Source organism: Nannospalax galili, unplaced genomic scaffold (assembly GCF_000622305.1).
Source record: "Nannospalax galili isolate Female #2095 unplaced genomic scaffold, S.galili_v1.0 scaffold1368, whole genome shotgun sequence".
Lineage (NCBI taxonomy): Eukaryota > Metazoa > Chordata > Mammalia > Rodentia > Spalacidae > Nannospalax > Nannospalax galili.
This window is the reverse complement of record NW_008358007.1, coordinates 409,160-424,911: the sequence shown is the minus strand read 5'-3', so window position 1 is coordinate 424,911 and position 15,752 is coordinate 409,160. Positions and strand designations below refer to the sequence as shown.

The window sequence follows — 15,752 nt, the reverse complement described above, 5'->3', positions numbered from 1 at the left end:
AGACCACCGTGCTCACACGACATTCACATGGGTTGTGTGGATCCAAACTCAGGTCCTCATGCCTTTGTGACAAGTGCTTTAACCACTGAGCTGTTTTCTTTTTGTGTTCTTAAAAAGAATATTGTTAAACCTAAAGCAATAGATGATTTCACTTTAGGAACATCCTTCTGTCTGCCAGGTGAGGATGGATGGCGTGGCGGAGTGTGTTTGCAGAAGTGGGACAGGGTCCCTGGGCTGCTGTGACCCTCAGGATATACACAAAGATTTCTGGGAGAAGGAGAGGAACTGACAGAGCAGAGGAGCCCAGGTCTGAGAGTGAGGGGCCTTGAATCTGCAGGTGTGGAGCCGGGGGAGGGAGTCCTGGGGCTCCCCAAGCCAGCTCTGCTCTCTGTCACAGCTGTGGCAAGTTCCAGGCAGACAGGAGTCTGGGTCAGGAAAGGGGCAACCCTAGGGAGGGAAGAGACTTCTGATAAAAAGCCTCTGGCACCATTCTACATCCCCATTCCTGACTGCAACTTCCCCAGGGTCGCGTCCTCACCCCCAAAGAGAAGGCAGTGGGTGCTGCACCCCCACACAGCCCTCCTTTCTTATTGGGGTCGGAGTGGGGTCCCTAATGCGTTTGTTGTAAGTGATATTCTCGGAGCCATCTTCATCCAGTCAGCTGTGCCTGCTTGCAAGAGACCATCAGCACCAGGCCTGTGGACTGTCACATTACCTCAGAGAAGGGTGGGGAGGGTCACTGGATCCTCACCCGAGATTCCAGCCACTACTCCCAGCCAACTATGTGGGATTCTACCCTGATGGCACCAGGGCTCCTAAGGTGCTAGAGCGTTATAGGCTAGGGTAGTTGATTGACGGGGGCTCCATCTTTAACATAGTGTGGCTGCTTGGGGTCCCCCACACTCCTGCAAGAAACCCCTTACCGCTCACCTTTTCACTTGAAAAAGTCTAATCACCCTGCCCCCATTGTTTAAAAAGCTCACCAGGAGGGTAACTGTAAGTAGACAGCCTAACTAGCACGTACAAAGCCCTGGGTCCCACCCCCAGCATTGCATAAGCTACATGTTTTGGTGAAGGCCTGTCATCCCAGCACTCAGGAAGTGGAGAACGGAGAATCAAGAGTTCAAGGTCATCCTCTGCTAGGTAGTGAATTCAAGACAAGCCTGGGCTACTTTAGATCCTCTCAAAAAAATAAAAAATGTACCCATGTATTATGTGTGTTCATACATGTAATTGTGTGTTTATGTGTGTGTAGTATGTGTGCTTGCATGCATGTGAGCCTCTAAAAAATAAGAAAGCACACCCAAGCATTGTGTATTTGCACATATGAAATTGTGTGTCTGAGTATGTGTGTGCGTGTGCGTGCATGTATGTGTGTGTGTTCAAAGTCAGCCTGGGCTACTTGAGAGCCTCTCTCTGAAAAATAAGAAAACACACCCAAGCATTGTGTATGTGCAACATATAACTGTGCCTTTGTAAACGGAATTGTGTCTCTTTGAGCACGTGTGTGTGTGTGTGTGTGTGTGCAGCTTTCTTTGTGACCTCTCTGACTTATTCCTCTCTCTCCCCATATCTCCCCCTCCTCCTCCACCTAAACTTTAAATAGGAACCTTCCTTCAAGGCTCTTCCCCTCCCCCCTCCATGTCCTCTTTGACTGGCTTCATTTGTTCTGTTTTATGGCATCCATCTGCCCCTGACCCCCTGCCACAGATTGAATGCAGGTGTCCTACCAAACTCAGAGGTGAACTCCTCACCCCCAGTGCACTAGAGTTAGGAAGTGGGGCCCTGGGGAGCTGGTGAGGACGGAGCTCCCCAGAATTCAAGCCTGCCCTTGTGACAGAGAACTAGGGAGCAGCCCCTCTTCCCTCTTTCGTTCATACCCAGAAGGAGCCATTGGTGAATCAGGAGGCAATCCTCACCAGATGCTGAACCTGCCGACACCTTGATGTTGGATTTCTCAGCCTCTGAAACAATCATAGGGTCAGTGAGGTGGCTCAATGGGTAAAGGAGCTTGCCGCTAAGTGTGAGGACCTGGGTTCAATCCCCGGGACCTACCTGGTGGAAGGCAAGAACAAAATCCTGAAAGTTGTCCTCTGACCTCCACACACACATGCTATTGCACACATACTGTCACATACACACATACCATGCGCATAATAAATAAAAGTTTTACATTAAAATAAGTAAATAAACTTGTGAGAAATAGTTGTTTATAAGCAACCTAGCCCATGATATTCTGTTCTAACAGCCCAAAGAAACAAGAGGGTCCTGATGGCTTTGGTTATTTTATTTTATTTTACTTTTATTGTTGGAGGGAAAGGTTGTGTTTCTTTTTTGTAAGATTTTTTTTTTTTAATTTTATGTATGTATGTGTGTGTACCACGTATGTGCAGGAGCTCAAGGAGGCCAGAAAAGAAAATCTGATCCCTTGGAACTGGAGTTACAGGTGGGTGTCAGCTGTCATGTGCTTGTCGGAGCTAAACCAGGGTCCTCAGCAAGAACAGCAAGCGCTCTTAGCTGCTAAGTCATCTCTGCAGCCCCTTTGTTTCACTCTGTGTGTGTGTGTGTGGTGGTGGTGTGTTTCCTGCTGTATCACTTTCCATCTTTATTCCCTTGAGACAGTCTCTCACCAAACCTGGGACCAGGCTGGCAGCGAGGAGCAGTCCCCCAGTCTCCCATCCCCCAGCACTGTGGTTGCAAATACTCTAGTGCTGATGCCTGGTGCTTGGATTTGAATTCAGGTCTCATACTTACACAGCAAGCACTCTTGCACACAGAGCCCTCTCCCCAGATCCAATGCTTTCTCTGTTTATGTCCCAACTCACACCTTGTCTCTAAGGCATCTATGCAGCTCTCTTCTTGAGATCTTTCTGCTGGGGAGATGATACTGACAGGGACGGCTCTTACCTGTTCACTGGAGGGTCCTCACCACGCTCCAGGCTATGAATTTATCCCATTTAAAACTGTTTTCCACTTATTTAAGTACATGTGTGTATGCTAGGTTGTGCGTGCATAGGTCAGAGGACGACTTGAGGGAATCAGTTCCCTCCTTCCATCTTTCCATCATGTAAGTCCTGGAGACCGAACTCGGGTTGTCATGCAGCAAGTGCCTTTACCTGCTGAGCCATCTCGCGGGCCCTTTACCTTGTCTTATACATTGTCTCTGCATAAGAATGTTTAGGTAGATTCTAGGCTTCATGGTGGCAAATGAAGCCACATACCCTGATGTGTTAGTAAGCCCCTGTGTTAGTGCAGCCCCTGGCATGTCAGGCACTCAGGTAGGGGTTGTCAAATGCATGTGCTTCTCAATGAGCCTCCTCTTCCCCCATGGCTCCTCACCTAAATGGGCACTTCCTTCAGGAACCCTTCTTGGTGTGACTCTGTGAGAGGTTGAGAATGATCTCTTTCTAGATTGTCAATAACATTCTCAAGTGTCTTTGTTTATATCTATATCTATTGGGGGGGTGCTTTTTGAGACAGGGTTTCCCTGTAGCCCCAGCTGACCAGGAACTCACTATGTAGACCAGGCTGGCCTCGAACTCACAGAGATCTGCCTGCCTCTGCCTCCCAAGTGCTGGGATTAAAGGCGTGCACCACCACGCCCGGCTTATCTATTTTAACTCAAACACACACACACACACACACACACAGAGGCAGGCAAAACATTCATACACATACAAAAAAAAAATGTCTTTTTAAAAGCTCATATTGCTCTCACAGAGGACTGAGTTTGGTTCTCAGCACCCATGTTGGGTGGCTCACAACCTTCTGTAACTCCAGCTCCAGGTGATCTGACACTCTCTTCTGGCCTCCACAGGTAGCCACACACATGTCATAAACCCACAGAAAGACACACATATAATTAAAAATAAAATTTGAAACAACAAAATACCATGCATCTATACATGCGTACATATTTATTTAATCATCTATTTATTTATTTAGCATGATACATGTTCTCCAAAAAATAGCATTTATTTTTAAAGAAAGACATGTTTTCTGGCAGTAAAATGCTACTGCATATTTGTGGTTAATGTGGTTTTGTTGTTTATTTAATTGGTTGATTGTTTTGAGACAGGGTCTCCCCATGTAACTGTGGCTAGCCTGGAACTCACTATGTAGACCAGGCTGGCCTCCAACTCTCAGAACCCTGCCAGCCTCTGCCTCCCAAGTGCTGGGATTAAAGGCGTGTACCACCACAGCTGCAGTTAATGTTCTTACACAGGTATTACATATTCTCTCTTTCCATCTCATGGGCCTCGTGCTGCAGAGGTTTGCTTCAAACACACATAAGCTTGTGAACGTTTGTGTAGAGCCGAAGTGAGTTTCTATGTTGTTAATTTTGCAGTATCCTTAGTTCTGTGTTCTCTAGAGAGACTGTGTCAACCACCTTTGCTTGGGAAATATCCCCTCCCTGGCATCTTCAACCTGGAAGTCCTTTCAGTGGGAGATGATTACAAAACGGGTTGCACCGCCCAGTGTTTGACCGTCGAGTGGGACAATGTATGCTTCTCAACATCTGACTGGTCTGGTCCTTTTCCTTCTCTTGTCTGTGTGTACACACTTGTATATCATTGGCCTGTTTTTGTATTTTGAATTTCACCTTCAAATTTATTTATCGGGACTGGAGTGATGGCTCGGGGGTTAAGAGCACTGACTGCTCTTGCAGAGGACCTGGGTTTGATTCCCAGCACCCATATGGTGGCTAAAAACCATCTGTAACTCCAATTCCAGGGTATCTGACGCCGTCTTCTGACCTCCTCGAGCATTGTACAACATGGGTGCATTTACACACCTGCAGGCAATGCAGTCATACACATAAAATAAAAATAATAAAATATTTTTTAAATTTATTAATTTATGTATGTGTGCACCTGTCATTGCACATGTGGAAGTCAGAGGACACTGGTGAGAGTCAGGTCCCGGCTTCCACCATATGGGTCTCAGGAACTGACTTTAGGTCTTCAGTCTTGGGGCCAAGCACCTTTACACACTGAGCCATCTCACCAGCCCCATGTCCACTTTTTTCTTCCTAACCTATTGACACTGTGTTCCGTTCCTGGCTATCCTTGAATATATGTGCTGTGATGTTTTGGCTTCATTGTTCACTAAATCTTATCTGTGACGGGGTTTCTTCTGCTTCTAGCTTTTCCCCCAGCATTTATAAAGACGGGCTTGTTTACTTATTCATTGTATAAGTTACTTTTCTGTTGCTGTGATAAAACACCGTGACCAAGGCAACTGTAGAAATGAACTTACAGTTCTAGAGGGATGAGAGTCCATCATGGTGGGGAGGCATGGCAGGAGGCCACCGAAGCAGAAAGCTGAGCACTCACATCTTTAAGCGGGTACCAGAAGCAGAGAGAGTCAAACTGGAAACTTGCAAGGATATGAACTCTCAAAGGTGCTCCCTCCAGCAAAGGCCACACCTCCTAAGCCTCCCAAAACAGCACCACCAACTGGGACAAAGTGTTCAAATACTTGGAGCCCATGGATGACATTGTCATTCAAATCACATTTGTGTTTATTTATCTGAGGCAAGCTCTCACCTAGCCCAGGCTAGCCTCAAACTCACTTTGTAGCTGAGGATGACCTTGACTTCCTGATCCTCTGGCCTCCACCTTCAGAGTGCTGGCATTAAAGACTTTATGCAGTGCTGGGGATGGAACTCTGGGCTTCACGCACCCTAGTCAAGCGCTCTACCCACTGAGCTATATCCCCAGACCTTGATGTTTTCTTTTATCGTCATTGACTTCTTTGTTAAGCCAAATGGGCCATTCCCCATGATTATAGAACTATCCAGCGACTTTGTCTGTGGAGAAGTAAGCAAAGAAACTCTCTACGTGCTGCAAACACTTCTGTCCTCACTTGGTTGTCTCTGGGGCATCGGTGTCAGTTATTGGAAGCAAGAGCTAGACCATGATGGAAGGAAAAGAGGGTCCCACTGCAGGAGCCTGTGTCCAAGGGGGTGGGGAAGCAAACCATCTCTGAACACTAGCTGTTAGGATGTCAGTTTAGTGGAGTTGCCAAGGGAAACCTAGAACAACTGCCTACCATGGAATTTTCCCTGATTAATGGCCTCCAAATGCCCGGCTGGCGTCCAAACTATATACATTGACATCCAACTCAGGAAAGGAAACCGTTTTCCCAGAAGCCACACAACATGGCCACTATTCTAGAGACGTCCGTTTCTAAAACCATAAAAATATTTCATACTAGCCATCTGTTTCTAGACCATCTCCCTGGGTCGTGTTCATAACTGGGTTTTCTCAGGTACTCTGGGGGGTAAAGAGCTTGCGTCCTGGTTTTGACATGAGTTGAGCGCTTGTTCCCCGTGCCCTTTGAGGCTGTGGTCTCCCTGATGTAGGAGGGTTTCTTGTTGGCACAGAGTGACAACCTCCTAGCAGACATGTTTGTTGAACTACAGTCTATAAACATTGAAATAATAACTCAAACAAGTAAGTACATTTTTGCTCTTATCCCTCTGTACCTAACTTTATAAATCTCTAAATGTGCGCATTCAGAGGAGCTGTGTGGTTTTTTCCCAATAGCTACCTTGTGGAACAGTGAACACCATTGTGTAAACATGGCTGCCTAGCAAAATCTATAGCCTCTCAACTTCAAACCAGACTGTCTCTCCCAAGCCCTTACCATGTGAAAACCTTGAGTTTTACCTGTTCACAGAGCCTCCTAAAGAACTGGGATGTATGTGTATGTGTGTGCATGATTTTTCCCCTGTGTGTGCATGATTTTTTTCCCTGTGTGGGTGTGCTTGTGCACATATGTGCCCATGCACAAGAAGGCCTGAGATTGGTCCTGGGAATCAACCTCCATCTCCCTTCCACCTTAATCATTGAGGCAAGGTCTCTCAGTCAAACCCAGAACTCATTGATGCGGCTAGGCTCAATAGCCAGCTTGCTTTGGGATCCCCTGTCTCCACTTTCTAAGGCTGGAATGACAGGCAGCTCAGAGGCAGGCACTTGACCACCAAGCCATCTCTCCAGCTGTGTGCTTTCTCAGAGGATTCAGATTTATCGTCCCTTGCTTGAAACACTTCAACAGTTTCCCATTGTTCTTTAGAGAGCCTCCTTTTTGCTTTGAAACACACTTCCCACTCAGTGTGTAGCTGAGGGTAATCTTGAGTTCCTGATCCTCCTGCCTCCACCTCCTGAATGCTGGGAACACAAGCATGCACTGTGATAGTCCAAGTTCCTCCATTTTGCATTATATATTCATGAAAAATGAAGGAAGGATGGGAAAGGGTAACTACAGACCAGGAACGCAAGATGGAGAAGACCAATGAAGGGACGATTGCAGAACAGACACGAGAGAGGATAGGAATATGGAGGAAAGAGCCAGAAAGAGGCAGAAACGTGTCCTCAGATCAAGTTTTGCTGGAATACAGTGCTGCCTGCTCATAACATGCTCTGTCACTGTCTTTGTGCTGCAGAAGCGGAGTTGAATGACTGAGTCCCAACCATGCAGCACACAAAGACAGCGATGCTCTAATGGCTTGTTACAGAAGAAGCCATTTTTACAGTCCTAGAGACAGAATTCAGGACTTGTTCATACTAAGCAAGCAATCTACCACTGAGCCACACCCCAGCCCCTCACTGGGGGATTCTAGGCAGGAGCTCTACCACTGAGCCACACCCCGGCAGGTGCTCTCCCACTGAGCCCCCCCCCAGCCCCTCACTGGGGGATTCTAGGCAGGTGCTCTACCACTGAGCCACACCCCAGCCCCTCACTGGGGGATTCTAGGCAGGTGTCTACCACTGAGCCACACCCCAGCTCCTCACTGGGGGATTCTAGGCAGGGGCTCTACCACTGAGCCACACCCCAGCCCCTCACTGGGGGATTCTAGGCAGGGGCTCTACCACTGAGCCACACCCCAGGCCCTCACTGGGGGAGTCTAGGCAGGTGCTCTACCACTGAGTGACATCTACAATCTTTTGTTTGTTTGTTTGGTTGGTTGGTTTTAATTTGATTTGATTTGATTTGTTTTGTTTTGTTTATTTTTGAGACAGTCTCACTCTGTAGCCCAGGCTGACCTGGGAATTTACAATCCTCCTGGCATTAGAAGCAGGCATGTACTTGGATTTTCTTTTATTTTACAACAAATAAGAGACAGTTTTCAGGCATGGACAGAGGGCTCTTGGTCTAGCACAAAAGACCACAAGTGCAAGGAGGAACAAAGTTTCTCTCAAAGGAGAATGAGCTATTATATATTGCCCTTCAGGAAGAGAAAAGCCACAACTACTAAGGGGAGTTTGGGGTGCCAAATTCTATTGCTTTTTAAACATTTTATAATGTTGAAATTCACATAAAGTTAACTATTTTATTTAGTTTTTACTTTGTTGTAGCCAGCCACTTAGATGCACTCACAGGGTACAGCATACTGTTTTGAAGCCTCTCTGTTCTTTGTGGAATGACCATAGCTGGCTGGTTAGTGTATTGGTCACTGTATCTACTTATCACGTTTTCTACAAAGAACTCTTAACAATTTTCAAGTATGCCTTGTATTATTATTTTTTAAATTTATTTTGTTTTTGAGAATACATGAGGATTGTATTTGCATTGTTTCCCGCCAGTCCCCCTCCGACTCCTCCCACACCTTCCATTCCCTCCCACTTCCTTGTCCTGTCCTTTGGTTATTATAGTTATACATACATACATTCATAAATATGCATATCTATAATACAGATTCCACTCAGTGCTGATCAGGTATACCTGTACTTAGGGCTCACTACTTGCAATTATATAACTTCTCGGGGAACTAGCCCCTGGAGAAAACTGATTCTCCCTCTCCCAGCACCCACTGATTGCCTGTAGCTCTTCATCTTGAGGTAGGAGCCTGTGAAACTTCGCCCCATCACCTTGGCTTGCCAACTGGATTTTTCATTATACAGATCTTGTTAGACTACCATACTGTGGAGATTTTATTGGTGCTGCTTCCTCACTGTGTCCAGAATGCATTAACTAGCCACGAGTGTCTCCTCCATCTTTTTCAATGTTCCTTGAGCCTTAGGTGTAAAGCTTACACTATAGATGTGTCACTTAGGAATGGGCATCTCACAGTCACTTATCCTCTGCATTTGACCAGTTGTGGAACTTTATAACAGTCTCCATCTATTGCAAAAAGAAGCTTCCTTGATGAGTGGTGAGAGATACACTTGCCTATAAATATACAGATACGCATTTAGAATATAGTAAGGAATTACACTGGTCCAGGGAACTGACAGAAGCAGGTTCTCCTCTAGGGTCCATGACCTTTCCAGCTACGTGTACTTGGCTATGTTTACAGTGCCACACATGAATTCCTTGTATGTTGCACAGCAGACCCCCCCAGAACTTACTCCACACTTTTCAATCAAAAGGGACAATTCCAGTGACACCCAGGACATTCACAATGTTGCACCACCACCACGTCTGTATAGTTCCAGAGCAGCGACCTCACCCTCGTAGTGATTTTTTTTCCTGAGGCATTACCCACATATATGTATTCACCCCAAATATGGCACAAATCACAGACCAAAGAAATGATTGTGCCCATCTAGCTTGGTGAACTAATGACTTGGGTGGGGGATGGGGGCTACTTCCAGGGGCTTGGAAGATCTGAAGAACTACATCACTGGAAAGCCCAACCCAGGATGGGAGGTGACTCAAGAAATCTGCATCTTTGGAGCCCCAGGGATGCGCAAGCTGCAGGCATTTCCACCGAAAACCTCCTCTTGGTCAGCCATTGTTTGCTGCTTTATGAGGAGGGGCCCTATGAGGAGCTTCCTGAGGCTTCAGAGTCCCCGTAGCTGGCTGAGCCTGCAGAGCCTCCCTCTGCGCTTCGGGAGTGAATATTTCCATTCAGCGGAAATCTTCAGAACAACTTCAAATGGAAACGTCATGTCCCTAAGCAGTCGATCCTCGTCCCAGCCTCCTTCCTGCCTTTGATGTTTTAGAACGCACATAGGCTAGAAGGAGGTTGGGGATGGGGAACGATGAGAGCATCGGATGCCCATCTGAGTGCGACAGGGAAGAGATGGCCAGAGATGGCCAGAGCAGGCATGGAGAGGAACACCCAGACAGCAAGACCTGAGGACTTCAGCCCAGTCTTTCTCAACTGAGGAGAATTGGCAGGAACATACTGTCAAGTCAACAGGGCTTACCAGTCAAATGCAAAGCCGGCCCAGGTGCAACTGGAAGGTTCATTGAAGTTTGGGGAGTGGGTGAAAACCCTAAAATTGGGTCTCTAACAGGTCTGGGGTTCAAGTGAAGTTGATGATGCAGGGCCAAGGACCACGTGTTACAAGCCACCCTCCGAGTGACCACTGGTGACCACTAGCTCGTTTTCATTCATCTCTCTCCCCATTCGGTCCTTAACTCTCCCCTATCCAACCTCTCCTTCTGCTCCAAGAGAGTGAGTGAGTCTCAATTTTGCTTTCTCAATGGCAGTAGTTTTATTAGATTTTTGTTGTTCTGTTTTGCTTTGGTTTTTCGAGACAGGTTTTTACCTGTGTAGCCCCAGCTGGCCTAGAACTTGCTCATTTAGACCAGGCTGGCCTCAAACTTACAGAGATCTGCCTGCCTCTGCCTTCTGAGTGTTGGAAATAAAGGTGTAATGTATTACCTCACCCAAGGGGGGAGGTGGATTCAGTCAGCAAGAAATTACTTTAAATTTTTTTTATTTTTTTAATGTGTATGAGCATTGATCTTGCATGTATGTAAGTGCACCTGTATCATACAATGCCTGTGGAGGACAGAAGAGGGCATTGGATCCCCTAGAACTCTTAATAATTACTGGGGGTTCCTAGCTGCCATGTGGGTGCTGGGTCAAACCTGGCCCAGCTGGCCTAGAACTTGCTCATTTAGACCAGGCTGGCCTCAAACTTACAGAGATCTGCCTGCCTCTGCCTTCTGAGTGTTGGAAATAAAGGTGTAATGTATTACCTCACCCAAGGGGGGAGGTGGATTCAGTCAGCAAGAAATTACTTTAAATTTTTTTTATTTTTTTAATGTGTATGAGCATTGATCTTGCATGTATGTAAGTGCACCTGTATCATACAATGCCTGTGGAGGACAGAAGAGGGCATTGGATCCCCTAGAACTCTTAATAATTACTGGGGGTTCCTAGCTGCCATGTGGGTGCTGGGATTCAAACCTGGGTCTTCTGCAAGAGCAGCCAGTACTCTTAATTACTGAACCATCTCTCCAGCCTGAAATTACTCTTACAAACACATTATACATAAACATATATAATATATAATATAAATATATTATATTATACATAATATATATATACAATGAGTGTTTTGTCTACATGTATGTATGTGCACCTTGTGTGCACAGTGCCAGCAAGGCCAGGAAAAGATATTGGAACCCCTGGAACTGGATCATTGTGAGCTGCGATGTGGGTGCTGGGAACTGAACCTGGGTTCTCTGGGATTGTAATAAGTGCCCTTAATTGCTGAGCCATCTTTCCAGGTCCAAGACATTATTTTTGAATGTAGAAGCTTGGCCTCACATGAAGTCAGCAGAGAGTCTTGGAGGAACAGAGATGGGCGGACACACAGAGGCACACACACACACACACACACACACACACAGACCCACAGTTTGTGCACACACAGAGGTGTGGAGACATCCTCCCACCTTTTTCCTGTCTCCTCACCCCCCTGCCAGACCCCTGCTTTGTCCTAACATTGGTACCTGTTGTACAGAGGAGACCCCGTTATCCATTGCCATGGAAACGGATGTGATGCTAGGCATGAGCAGAGGAGGAAGCAGTAGCAGAAAGCCGCTAAGACTGGAATTTTCCAGATTTGATAGATAAACATGCGTGGGCTTTAAAAATCCCCTCAAAGTAATTGCCATATCTACCTGGTTATTGAAAGAGGGAACAAACCTCATTGTGGTGACAGAACAGAGTCTTCAACAAGTGGCAGAAATCCAAAGAAAGACATTTGATTCCTGCAAACCACTGCTTTATAAGCGGCCCTTATGCAGTGAACTGTGGCTTGTAGAGCTTTAAAATAATCACTGTGTGGTCCAGGTGGCAGTGGTGTGTGATGGTGGGATATGCTGAAGAGGTAGAGGCAAGAGGACTCAAGTTCAAGGCTGGGCTCTATTTTAAGGACTGGGGAGATGACTCTGTAGATAGAGCACTTGCTATGTAAGCCTGAGGGCTGGAGTTGGGATCCCCAGACACTACCCAAAAGCTGGTGTAGCAGCCCACCTGTGATCCGAGCAGCCAGGAGGCTGAGGCTCAGCTAGCCACACTAGTGATAGAAGCCAGCTGGATGTGGTGGCTCACACCTTTAATCTCAGCACTCATGAGGCAAAGGCAGGCAGACTTCTGTGAGCTCGAGGTCAGCCTGGTCTACGTAGCAAGTTCTAGGCCAGCCAGGGCTACAGAGCGAGAGCCTGTCTCAAAAGGAAAAACAAAACGGTTAGGGACCCAAAGAGGTAGCTCAGTTGGCAGAGTACTCACTTTTCATGCATAAAGTCCTGGGTTCAATCCCCAACACCACACACACTGGGCATGGTGGTGCATACCTCATTTAGCTCAGGCTGGCCTTGAACTCTACGTAGTGAAGAATGACTCTGTCTGATCCTTCCACTTCCACCTCCCGAGTGCTGTGCTCCACCATGCCCGGTTTTCAAATAAATGGTTTTGAACAACACAGGTTGCTTTTAAGCTTCTTTGTTACGTTTACTTATTTACTTATTTATTTTTGTAGGTGTGTGCATAAGCATGACACGACGGAAGTGAGAAAGTCAGAGGACAACTTGCAGGAGTCTTCTCTTCTTTTGCCTTGTAGGTCCTGGGGATTGAACTCAGGTCTTCAGGCTTGGCGGCAAGCTCCTTTACACACTGAGCCATCTCACCAGCCCAACAACACGAATATTTTAAAATGACTCTTAAGTTTTCCTGTTATAGCAAATATAACAGCTCCTGTTAAATTCTATGTGGACTCAAACACTGATGCTGTCTTCAAGGCCCTGGCTCGGATTGTTCCCTTTTTTTTTGTAAATATTTCCTCTGGTATTTTAATGAATTATTTATAAATAGGTGTTTAAGTCAAGCACACTCTGACAATTTTTTTCTATGTACACTTGATAAATTTAATGTCTCCATGAAATGTCTTCTGTGATTTCAAAAATAAATAATCCACTTTGTCTGGCCTAGTGATCTTTTATTTAAATGTACCCTTGGAGTAAACACAGACTTCTGTGCTTCAGGAAGCCTTTCTCTTGTCGAAGGGCTCTCAGTATGTTTGCCCAATTCAAAAACTCACCTAATGAAAGCTATGCTATTCTGGTTGAAAACCATTTGCAAACATAACAATAATACGCAACTTTAGTGTTCCGAAAGATTATCTTGGGGACAGCGAGATGGCTCAGCAGGTAAAGGCTTTTGCTGCCAAACCTGATCACCTGAGTTCAATCCCCAGGACCCACATGATGGAAGGAGAGAACCAACTCCCAAAAGTTGTCCTCAGACCTCCACAGGGGCCATGGCATGCAGACATACACAAAATAAACAAAATGTAATAAAAGTTAATGTCTCACGCTTTTGGAAAAAAAACAAAGACAAAAACAAACAGATAAATGCAGTCCTTCCAGAGTTCAGAGAGGATATTGCTGTCCTTGGAAGGTCAGAGTGAGAGCCCAAGTCCTTATTGAAACCAACTTATTCATTGAAACGATGCAGGGCTTGGCGACCTGTGGGTTGTAGTCGTTTTTATTATTATTACTGTTACTATGATATCTGTGTTTTTTTTCTGCTTTTAATTTCCTAGTTGAAAGAATCATGCCTTTTATCCTTTTATTTAAAAAAATGTCTTCTGCACTTATTTTCATTTCCTTCATCTTTATCTTTTTGAGTCTCATAATCCTTCTTCTTATCATCTTGATTTTGTTCAACAGCATTTTTTTATGTTTCTATATTTTGAAGCTTCTGCAAATATTTGAGGGTGAAATTTCCAATTGAGTACAGTACTGTAGTTCCTTTTTGGCATATTTGGATTCTTTTCCAAAAAGTATTTATTTGTTTATTTATTTATTTATTTATTTATGGATTTGTGTACTAATTTGGGAGTGGGGGCACATATACGCCATTCCATAAGTAAGTAGGGAGATCAGAAGACAACTTTCAGGAGTCAGTTCTCTCCTTCCACCATGTGGGTCTCAGGGATCAAACTCAGGTTGTCAGGCTTGGTGGAAAGCACCTTTACCTGCTGAGCCATTTTGCCTACCCAGCATATTTGAATTCTGATGTGACTAATAATTCTTTTAAAAAAAATAGTAGGAGGACTGGAGAGATGGCTCAGGGGTTAAGAACACTGGTTGTTCTTGCAGAAGACCCAGGTTTAAATCCCAGCACCCACATGGTAGCCAACAATCTGTAACTCCAGTCCCAGGGGGTCTGACAGCCTCTCCTGACCTCCATGGGCATTGCAGGACACAGATGCCCTTACCTATATGCAGGCAATACACACATACAATTAAAAAAATAAATAAAAATTTTTAAAAATAGTGGGGTTCAGAGTGTGGAGGACTGGAGATGTGGCTCAGTGATACGGAGCTTGCCTAGCATTCTTGAAGCCCTGGGTTCCAGCTCCAACACAGCTTGAAATTGGGGGTGTTGGTGTACTTTGCCACCCCACACCACACTCAGGAGGTGCACAAAGGAAGATCCAAAGTTCAAGGTCTGGACTGCTTTACAGTAAACATATCTAAGTAGAAAGGAACACATTCTAAAATAACATCTAAAGTTTAATATAGTAAATACATAACCTAGTAACAGAATTGCTGACTAGCATTAGCAAGTGATGTCTAATTGAAAGTGCTATTTTTATGGCGCTAGAAGCAAAAGTAGGTTTGTTTAGACCGGCATCAACACAAGCTTTTTTGTGTTTGTTTGCTTTATTTTCCTCTTGGCACTCTCCCGGCTGTCCTGAACCTCAGTACACATTTCTACTGTGTTGACATAAGCATCTTTGTGTGTAGACACAATTAGCAAGGAGTGTGTGTGTGAAGTCCAGACTCAACCCCGGGTGTCCTTCAGGTACCTTCCACATTTTTCTTTAGAGACAGGGTCTCTCACTGGTCCAAAACATGCAAAGTAGGACAGACTGCCGGGATCCTGACGTCTCCACCTTCTTGGCGCTTACGTAACAGACAAAGTCAAAGTCACTACACTCAGCTTTTCATGTGGGTGCTGGGGATCAGAACTCAGGGCCTCATGCTTGTGTGGCAAGCGCTTTACCACCAAGCCATCTCACCAGACAAGTCTAGAACCCCAGCTTATGAGATGTGTTGCCCATATTCAGAGTGGGTCTTCCGACCTGAGTTAAGCCTCTCTAGAAACATACTCACAGATACGATGTGTCTTGTGATTCCAAATCCAGCCAGGTCAATAATGAAGATTAACCATCAGAAGGGGATGTGTAGGGTTCAGCCACAGCACTTTACTTGGAAGAGGCCATTTTCTTTTGTCTTCAGATCTCTTCACAATGACTAACACTCCTCTTCTTTCTCCCTTTGACTATTATAGGCTCTGGCCCCAGGGTTTTTGCTCTGTTGGGTAGCAATTTCCTCCAAATTGAAACATTCCACTCCAGAAGGAAGCTCAACACTCGGGAAGTTCTAAAAGGAGGCTTGTTAAGTCAGGAAGTATGGGGCTGGAGAGATGGCTCAGTGGTTAAGAGCACTGGCTGCTCTTGCAGAGGACCTGGGCTTGGCTAAGTTCCACAGAC

General features: G+C 45.6%; 1 long non-coding RNA gene across 1 annotated transcript in view; it reads left to right on the top strand.

The window, feature by feature from the left end:
- Nucleotides 1-12,790, top strand: part of LOC103752349 — a 79,797-nt gene extending 67,007 nt beyond the window's left edge. Inside the window, exon 3 of the long non-coding RNA XR_608061.1 lies at nt 12,732-12,790. This is a non-coding gene — a long non-coding RNA (uncharacterized LOC103752349). The remainder of the gene's footprint in view (nt 1-12,731) is intronic.
- The last annotated feature ends 2,962 nt before the right edge of the window (nt 12,791-15,752 follow it).